The sequence below is a fragment of the Rattus norvegicus genome, chromosome 18 (assembly GCF_021556685.1).
Source record: "Rattus norvegicus strain SHRSP/BbbUtx chromosome 18, alternate assembly SHRSP_T2T, whole genome shotgun sequence".
Lineage (NCBI taxonomy): Eukaryota > Metazoa > Chordata > Mammalia > Rodentia > Muridae > Rattus > Rattus norvegicus.
Window position 1 is genome coordinate 61,351,107 of NC_141551.1, and position 10,705 is coordinate 61,361,811.

Consider the following 10,705-nt stretch of genomic DNA (forward strand, 5'->3'; position numbering starts at 1 on the left):
TTAAAAGCTAAAAAATATTTGACAAAATTAAAGAAATTAAAAAATCATGACAGGCACTTTTGAAAAGGCAACTTTACTGGCTAGCGAGATGTCTCAGTGAATAAAGTGTAGTCGGATCCCTAAACTCACAGAGTCAGGTGTGGCCGCTCACACCTGTAATCCCAGTACTCCCGCAGCAAGATGGGAGGCGCAGGGAGGGGAACGACCCTTCTCGGATCTCCTGAGCCAGCCAGCCTGGGGCACACCGCTCGGCAGAGACAAAGAGTTGATTTATCTCCGATCTCACCACGATGTTCTCCACACATTCACCACGGTGAGCACTCGCTCCTTGAAGAGATAAATCAACTCTTCCAAAAGGTTTAGAAAAGCAAACCGAGATTACACTTTCAAACACACATACCCACACCCACCCACACATACACAGACCATACACACTCATACACACGAACACAACACATAAGCAGATGTAATGGTTCTATGTGTGACCCCACTCACAAACTCAAAAATCTGTGACCAATGGGCTCAGAAATGTAATCCAAGGTTAACCCTGTAACTCTTGAACAGGGGTTAACCTTAAACAGGGAGGGCTAAGATACCAGCATGAATCTGTTTCCCCTTTGTTGTAAAATACGAGCAAAGTAGTGCCAGCTGGCTGAGAAGTCAATATTGCCATGATACTTCTGCATAGCACTTCATTTTTTTTTTTCAGTAAGGAAAAGTCTTTAGTAAGGAAAGGCATTATTATTTCAATGCACTATATTTCTAGGTTGGTATAAATTAAGAATTGTTTTTAGTTTTATAAAGCTGGTAAACTGGGTCTTTATCACTTGCTTTAAAAAAGGAGAGAGAGAGAGAGAGAGAGAGAGAGAGAGAGAGAGAGAGAGAGAGAGAGAGAGAAACTAGAGAGATAAACTCAGCAGTCAGAAGCACTGACTGTTCTTCCAGATGACCAGGTTTGATTTTGAGCACCCGAATAGCAGCCCTCAACCATGTTACTCCAGTCCCAGGAGCTCTGACTCCCTCTTCTGGCCACGGGCACAAGGCACAGCACACACAGGGCACAGGCATTCATGCAGTCAGATCACTCATACGCATAACTTTTTAAAAAAAATTAAAGAGAACGCCATGTGGGTGTGTGAGGTGTGTTCTCTCATGGGATGGGACAACAGCTTTAGAGGCTGAGCAACGGCTGGGTGGTGAAGCATGAGTTGCTCTGGCAGAGGATCAAGTCAGCCCCCAGGACCTACACTGGATGGCTTCCCTGTAAGTCCAGCTCCAGGGACTCCAAAGCCCTCTTCTAGACCCTCTGGCCAGATGCACTCCCTCACACTGCACATCCCCCTAAATGTGATTAAAGCTAAAATAAATCTTAAAAGTCAGATTTATTGAGGCATAGTTTACGTACCACACAACCCACCTATCTAAGAGTACATTGAAGTCGGTGTGCTCACAGAACCGTGTAACAACACGATTTTAGAAAAAAATACATCACATCTGAAAGAAACTCCCTATCCTTTGCTTGTCACCCCTCCCCCCCCTACTTTCCAGCTCTCTCTATCCTGCCTCTGGCGTGATAAAAGTGTCAATAGATTCAGCCATTCTGGATGTTTCTTGTAAAGGGAAGCACACAACGTGTCTGTAACCGGTTTAATTTGCTTGGCATAATGCTTTCAAGTTTTGCTAATAGTTTAGGTTATGTCAGTATTGTGTTTCCTTCTCGTTGTGAAAGATTGTTTATTTTTTGCAAATGGGCACACTATATACTTCATTAGTCTATTCATCTGTGGATAGTGAGTTTTGGATTATCTCCAGTATTTTTGTTGTCAAGGACAGTACTGCTTGAATGCACATAGTTCCTCCCCTCCTCTTGGATGTATGTGTTATGGCTTGGCTTGGAAATCTGAGAGCTCGTATGTTGGGGGTTTGGTTACTGGACTGTAGGCTTTTGAGAGAATTTGGATCTGGAGGGTCCTGACATATTTGTGGTTTAATCCCCGATGGGATTAATGTCAGAATATAATGACATTATTTGGGGTTGGACCTCGTTGGAGGCAGCCATTCATTGGAAGATGTACCTCGGAAAGATATGTCTTGTCCAATTCTCCCTTTATATATTATTTCCCATGATTCCTAGCTGCCATGATAAGAGCAGCCTCTGGAATACTCGCATTTGCACTGTCATGATATGCTGCTTCCATCCGGAAAAATACAACAATAGAACCATCTGACCATGGGCTGACATCTCTGGAACTGGAGCAAAAGTCAACCTCCTTTCCTTAAGCCGTTTTTATGTTAGGCATTTGTCATTGTGATGAACAAAGACAGGACGGTAGTACTTCATTTCTTTTAGGTATTTTAGGGATAGAAATAATGAATCAGTATCTCTGTTTAACCATTTGAAAATTTGGTTAGTTGGTAGACAGCATCCCAGATGGCTTTGTCATTTTACATTTCCATGAGCAGTGGGCAGTTTTCCTGACCCTACTGTCTCTTTCCTTGACTCTGGTGACCCAGCTAGCTTCTATGTTTTGCACGGCTGTATTTCTTGAAAGTTCATTTCAAGACTCAGTTCCCAGTGCAACCGCCTTGGGGACAGAGCCCTTGCAGTGATTACATTGTGATGGCTCTGCCCTGGTGAATGGGATCAGTGTCTTTCTGAAAGGACTGGAGGGAGCCTGTAAATCCCCTTTTGCACTCTCAGTCAATCTTTCCCTCTCACCTCATGGTGGTCTTGGAAACACAGAGAACCTAGTTCAGTCGCTCCCTCCACTTCATTCCAGCCTTCTAGACCTCCAGAACGAGCTGCAGGTGGTCCCATTTTCTTGGCCATAGCCACCTGGAATTTCACTTCCGTCCAGCTGAACTTGCGTCGGGCAATTTGGTTATCGGCATTTATTTGTCACATGCTCTTAGCATTCTTACTGGGCTTCGGCAGACTTTCCTGAATAGATGTTTTTCTTCCCTCACTGTAGTCACTTGACAATTGACAGAGACTTTAGTCGGTCATTTAAAACACATCTCGTTGGTTTTGCTTTTTTTCACTAGGAGGTGGACTCCAGACCTCCACAGGCTACTGTGCAGCTCTTACACTCTTAGTAAAGACCGTAGTTTCAGGATTTCTCATGACAAGAAATGAATCTTATAGAAAGAGCGATGGCTTTTTTTGTTTTAGTCCCCAGAAGCTTTGGTTTGAAGAACAAGTGTCCAGGAACCCTGAGTGCTGTCTCTCCTTAAGTCCATCTATTCCCACTTCTCTCAGGCCCATTAATTTGCACTAAACATTGTGCGTGTGTGCGCTTCTGCATGTGCACTTAAGACATTGTACCTTCGATGTAAATTTTTTGAATGTCTCCATTACTCCTTGATTCATAAGGTTTTCATTTTTAATGTCGGTATTGAATCTAATGACAAATGGTTTGCCATTGGGTAGTTTACCACTGGACCCAAACCTGTATTCATAGTTTTTTAGAGGACCAGAGCAATGATTTAAAAAAGAAACCATAACCCCTGGAGCTTTCTTTGAATAAATAACTGAATAAAGTATGTAGATGACATCTTGTCCCTACCTCCCTTCCGTCATCTTCATTTTGGAGCATACGATTTCATCAAAATGCACCATTCCATCCAATTTCCAATCTATGAGCAATGTCTCCATGCTGTTCCTATGACTTACCCATGCTTCATACATGGAGTCTGTACTGCTTCTTCATACTCTAAGGCCCTTTTTCATCTCTGGGCTTTCGTGATTGCTCATCCCCATGTCTAGAATGTTCTCTTAGCACATAGAATACCAGCCTCTCATCAGTTATAACATTTGAAATCGTCAAAATGATCTTTGTTGTTGTTGTTATTATTATTATTATATCATTTTGTCTGCTTACTGTCTTCCTACTAGAATTAAACATCAAAGCACTCAAACTGCTGAATCCTCAGGTTCTAGAACAATTTGAGTGGCGAGGACAACCTCTATGCCTGGCGCTCTCTCTCTCTCTCTTTTGAGATTTATTTATTTATGTATGTGGGTACACTGTATGTGAGTACTTCAGACATACAAGAAGAGGGCATCTGATTCCATTACAGATGGTTGTGAGTCACTATGTGATTACTGGAAATTGAACTCAGGACCTCTGGAAGACTGAGCCATCTCTCCAGCCCCATGTCTGGCTCTCTTAGTACAGTCATTTGAACTCACCGGAACACTGTCCTAATATGTCAGCTATACAATATTGTTTCTTTGGGAACACAGGAGTTTTGCAATGTCTGACAGCCAGGTGGTGAATTTTTGACTTCTAAGGTCAAAGGTGACATTCAAAGGTAGGGTTAAATAGAAGTGGATGGAAAAAAAACCCTAGAATATTCCATTACTTTTTGAACTTCCTTCAAAGCTCTTTTAGTTATATCACAAAGAGGGGGGTTGGAGCGGCCAGTGACAGTTACAGGAGCTGTCTTGGCGTTTGCTACCTTCCAGCTGAGCCCCAAACGTGGGACAAGCTATAAAATACCTGTTCTTTCCCAGACTAATAGTTATTACATGGGAGTCCATCATTTGGACCTGACGGTGTGCACAGTTCAGCTAGTGTCCCCAAGCACAATAGTGGAGCACAATCTGATATAGTTGGGGTTTGGAAGTTGTCTAAGAGAGCCCCTGGACAGAATGGGTCTACTCAAAGAATGCCAGGGTTTCAGGTAAAGTCACTGATGATTACTGTGGCTAGGAGGGCCAGACGCCCCAACAGGACCCCAGGCACTCCAGCAAGGCAGCAAGGACATAATTCAGTGACTCAGACTCTTAAGGGTGAAAGGAAACAGGTTACACTTCAAAGGACAAGTGGGCATGACAGAGGCAGATCAGAAGTACAAGTCTGGTAAAAAAAAAAGGGGGGGGGTCTCCTGCCCAAGCCCTGACACATCCCCAAACCTCCCTGCCACCTGGGAGCAAGGGCAGGGAGAGAAGGGAGCTTCAGGGTCATCTCCTTTAACCAAGAGTTAGAACTGGTACTCGACTGCGTTTGGCTGCTGCTACGCAGCCAGCAGACTTTAAGACTCACTAAATTATAGGTGACTCTAATCCGTATCACATGGGAGGGGACAACCTGCATGTGCTATGCCTTGTTCCCTGGGCTGCTGCCTTCTAATATCAATCAATCGGATTCAGGCAGGAAGTACTGAGAATCATCAGCGTATCAAGCGGAAGAAAATGCCCTGTTGGCATCTTATAAAAACAAACAATAACAACACAACACCGCAATAGAGTGTGGCCTTGTGGCACACACCTTTAATCCTAGTACTGGAGGGGCAGAGGCAGGTGCCACTTCATGAGACTACATATCGAGTTCCAGGACAGCCGTGAGACACTCTCTCTCTCTCTCTCTCTCTCTCTCTCTCTCTCTCTCTCTCTCTCTCTCTCTCTCTAGGGCATTTTAAGCTTTGATGCCAAGTTGAAAGAGCTTTGGGCTGTTTCATGACCATCAAGTAGCATGAGACATAAACAATGTCTTTTATTACTGAATGTCATCGTCCATTCCACTCTCACCCCTTGCTATTTATAACACCTTTAAAAAAAAAAAAGTGATAAAACTCCTTGTAGCAGCTACAAGAAAAAATGAGGTAATCAGAGCAGTTGACTCGGGTAGGAGACCGTGGTAATTTGAGTAGTGGCTCACTTTGAGAAGAACGACTGGGCAGCAGGTGAGGAGGGGCTGAGGGAGAGGGAGAGGCAGCCCAAATCACTCCTCCCCTTGGTATGACATCCTGGATATCTGTATGTCTTCTGAGGCATATCCCTCTTCAGCTGTGGAAGGTGGAGAAGACAGAGGATGACTCAGAAGGCTGGTGTCTGGCATCATTAGCCAGGTGCCTCTGACTCAGGCCTCCGATGATCAAATCCTTCCTCGCCAGTTGCTCCGGTGTTTCTTCTCAGGCTGACTAACATCCCAGTCACTCATTAGCTGCCATCAGACTAATGCTCCTTTAAGAACGGAGCTTACCTTTCTCCGTCAGGTACCACAGATCAGCCTCCAGAGTTTCTGTTGGTGCTTGTGGCTTTCAGCCTCTTCTGGTTCTGCCATCCTCAGTGTGCAGGTGACAACTCGAATCTGAAAACTGAAAGACAACGCCCCTCCCCACCTCCCACCCCCGCGCTCTCTACCAAGGCTGTGTCTGTTGTTGTGGTCCCTTTGGTCCCAAAGGGATTAAGAACCAAGAGGGTAGTAGATTAACAGTCAGCTTGGGTTTGGTGGACCTGAATTCAAGTTCTAGCTTGCTATCTCATGGCCTGCCATGTTGAGGAAGTTGGTTGTAAACTCAAAATTATCTAAGATATAGGTATTTGCAGGAGTAAAACTGATACTATATAGAAACGTGCACTAGACAGATACAGAGTTGTCCGTTTCGGTAACTCCTCCTACTCAAAAGCCCACAGGGAGATGCTCAGGGGTTCTAAATGAGAGGATGTACCCAGATTAAGGCCTGCCTAGTTACTCTGTTGCTCTGGTTGGCCATCATGTCCGCAAGCTAGAGATTTGATTGGTTCCGACAGCTGCCATTCATCTTTGAATGATTCTTAGTGGCTCATTTGATGCATTAAGGAGAGCTAAATGGCTGCGAGTGAGGGTTCTTTAAATAACTTCATTTCTGATTATCTCACCCGAAGGGGTGAAGGAATTAATAAAAAGGGGTATGTGATGTCAGTCTACGTTTATGGTGCTCAACGAGAAAATTCACATGCCTATTTCCCCATGGGAAAAAGGAGAAATAAATAATATTGTGTTTCGGTTTAAAACCACCAAGTGGCAAGAGGGTATACGGTGCCTGCTATGTGGCAGAAAACTTCTCAGAGGTGTGGGTTGCTTTGATGGAACTCTGTCTGTTCAAGAGCAAACAGGGAGGAAAGGATGTATTTGGCTTATTTTTCAGGCCACAATTCATCACTGACGAAAGGTATGGCAGGCTCCGAAGCAGGAACTTGAAGCAGAAGTCATGAAGGAATTCTTCTTGCTGACTTACAAGCTAATGCACAGCTCACTTTTCTGTACAGCCAGAACCACTGGTCCAGGAATGGTGCCACCCACAGAAGGCGGGGCCCTCCTGCATCAGTCATCCATCAGGACAATCTCTTATAGACACACCAACAGGCCAACCTGATTCTCTTAAATTTATTTTTTTTGAGATAGATTTTTATGTGCGTGGATGTTTTGCCTGCATATATGACTAAGCACCACAGCGTGTGCCTGACACCCATAGAAGCCAGAACACAGCATCAGTTTCCCTGATTACTGGAGTTAGGTTTGGTTGTTAGTCACTATGTGCTGGGAACGGAACCCAGGTCCTCTACAAAAGCAGCCAGTGCTTTTAATTACCAAGATATCTCTTTTGGCCCATAAACCTGATTATCTTTAATGTCTCAATTGAGACTCTTTTCCCCAGGAGATCCTAGGTTGTGTTGGTCTGAGCTTGTCAAACAGTACAGGTAGAGAGAGGAGACTGCCCATTGAGGTACCAGTGTGACTCACCAAGAAGCCAGTTGAGGTACTGATAAAATTCAGTGCCAGGCAATCTGTGGAGTAAATATGCCAGTACAACTTGCTTGGTGTGAGCAGGACATGGACTTCTGCCTGCCACTGGATCTATACCACAGGAACAAAAAACTAAACAGAATCTAATGAAAAGGAGAGGGATGACTTTCATTCTTCCGCTGGTAGAGCACTGTGCTAGGAAAAGGAGGAATCTTCCCAGGGTTCAGATCTTTATCACTCATCAGGGAAAGTAAGAGTAGATTTGGAAAGATGATGTAAACCGATAACAGGCCCAAGCCACAGGTTCACCTCCTCAGGCTCATAGAGTATACCCTTGAACTTCTGGATAACAATGCAGCAACCTTGCACTTCTAACTAAGAAGTCACAACTGGGCTTTGCATGAGGGCTGTTCCCACTTTCTCCCAAATGAGGACACTTACAGTATGTGTGGGTGCACACATGCGTCTGTACGTGTGGGTTGTGATAAGCATTTACTGAAAGCAGCCGATGGATTGAAAGCAAACTTAAACAAGAAATAGCCCATACATGGTGGAGCAACCTGTAGGCGCAGGCTAGTAACATCTGTGTGCAGTTTTGACTGCCGGGCTAGGTCGACTGATGATCAGCAAAGCTAACTTCTTCCCTCATCAACCTCTGTTAAAGATTTCTGTAAAAATAAATATAGAGCGAAGCTCCCTTCCAGGGACAGTCAACAGGAACAGACATCACACACACACAAAAGGCTAACAGCAGACAGGCCACAGAGCACAAAGTCCAGCCAGAAGGAAGACAGAGGAAGAGAAGTGGAGAATTCAAATTTGGCCTCATTCTTGGTGTAAACTCCTTTTTCATTCCTTAACGTGACATGGACACGCTGTAATTTTCAATTAACCTTTTCCTTTGATGACAGAAGAATTAAAAGGCATCCCAGATGGCTTCAGACATAGTCATCTTCAGTCCTATTACACAGAGGCAATCCGGCTTTTCTGTTGGTAATCAGAGCCAATTATTCCACCATTTTGATGCATTCTAGTTTGGAGGTAGAAGGAACCACAGGCACTAGAAGGCTACTTCATCGTCTGTGTCCCCTCTGGAAGCATTCCTCTTTGAGGGATAAGATCTCCAAACGGTAAAACTTGAGCTAGCAAAGCGAGAAGCAAAATTGTTGAGAGTGCATTATTGGGTTTAAGGGTGAGAGACATTCATTTTAATTTCTGGGCCATAGTTTCAGTCTGTGGAAACAGCACCATGCAAAGGTTATCCATACTGTTGTAGAATCTCTCAAAAAAAATTTTTTTGAGCTGTGGTCTTGCTGTGTAGCTCACATTAGCATTGAACTCACAATCCTGCCTCAGCCTCTTGAATGTGCTGATAGGTGTGTGTCCCCACACTCAGCCTTCCATCCATCTGCCTTCAGCCCAGTTGCTCATGAATGATGGAGTATGCAGCAAAAAGCAGCTTTCCTAACAGGCATGAGCTGGTTTCTCTATGTTCCATGATATAAGATCTATTCTCTTGATTGGAAGCAATGCTGATGTATGGAGAGTCATGATAGTGAGTCGCACCGTGAGTCTACAGGTGGTGGGGCTGGCGGAAGCATCAGAGACAGGAAGGCAGACCCATAAGCGGATCATGTGACTACATCAGAGAACACGAATCTCTGCTCTGTCCACAATAGGATATCCAGGATGGTCGACCTCAGGGTAGGTGGCTGCCTACTCCAACCAAGGAACTGCCAGATTGTTGGTCTCTACTGTTTTCAGAACAGTGGTATTCTTCAGGTCAGTCATGGGGTGGGGGGAGGGAGAAAAACCCATGTTGTTAGCCAGTGTATAACCTCTGTCTTGCCACCGTGCCCACCTAAGTTATGGGAATATTGAGCAAGCACTGGAAAGAGAGGAGGAACAGCAGGTATTTGTGGATAGTTTAGTTTTGTGGTTATATGTTTCTGGTATCAGACAGACGTAGTCCATTCACTTGGGATAGGGATATTTTTGTGACTTTGCCAATTTTGAGAGGTCTTTCCATATGCCTTTCCCCAAACCTCCTTGTACCTTGTTATCAGTTATCAGTTTTCCCATCCCAATCCTTCCTGCTCTCATCAGTCAATTTGCAGATCACTGTAGCTTCCGGTTTCTGGCATTTCTTCTGTACAGGGACCTACAGTTCTGCTAAGGGGGAAGCTTTTCCTTTTGGGTGTCTGTTGACCAGCTGTCTTTTTTTAAGTCGTGATATGATCCAGACTGAGTTCTCTTTTCTTTTCCTTTCCTTTCCTTTCTTTTCTTTGCAGAGGCGCACATGAGGGAAGGACTTAGAGGGAAATGAAGGTGTATATTGAAGGAAGGTAGGCAACTCATTAAAGAAGCAAGTCACCTGCTCATGTCCCCTCTGGAGCTGCCTGGATGTGGCTTTTCACATAACATTTCTACTCCAGGACACTTAGCTGCTGTATCCAAGCTAATGACCACATGGGACGTTAAACAGTCCCTGATAGGGAGCTTGGGCTACATGGTGACCTGAGGTCCTACTGTGTGAAGGGCTATAAAAGGCCCAGACATGGCAAACAAGGAGCTATGTTTTCCTCCAGTGTCCTGAAAGCCTGCCTTCCTTTGACACTTGCTAGTTTTCACAGTTTTCCTATCTGCCAGAACACTTTGAGATGACGTTGCATCCTGAGATCAAAATGCAGATACTGTATAGTTTGGCTCTGTCTATCCCGGTAGGACCTAAGTTTTAGCAGGGCTTTGTTTGATTTCTTCATCCATCTTTCTCAGGTACCTAGGATATCGTCAGGCCCATTGTAGCTGTTTGGTAAAGATTTGCGAATAAATAAATAGAACAAAGGATAAGCGAGTGAGTGAATGAGTAAAGCAAAGATTACCTAGGCTCGGAACTGTGGAAATTCTGGATTTGGAATTTGAGTTCTTTTTTTTTTTTTTTTTTTTTTTCCGGAGCTGGGGACCGAACCCAGGGCCTTGGGCTTCCTAGGTAAGCGCTCTACCACTGAGCTAAATCCCCAGCCCTGGAATTTGAGTTCTATTTCATCCTCTACAACTTAATAGTGGCTATGGCATAGACCCTTTCTGGGCCTGTCCTTCATCAAGCATAAAATAAGATTGTTACTTATTTATTCAGTGAATATCCGCTTTGACTAACATCTATAGTAGCCTCGGCTCACAGATTGCTCCAT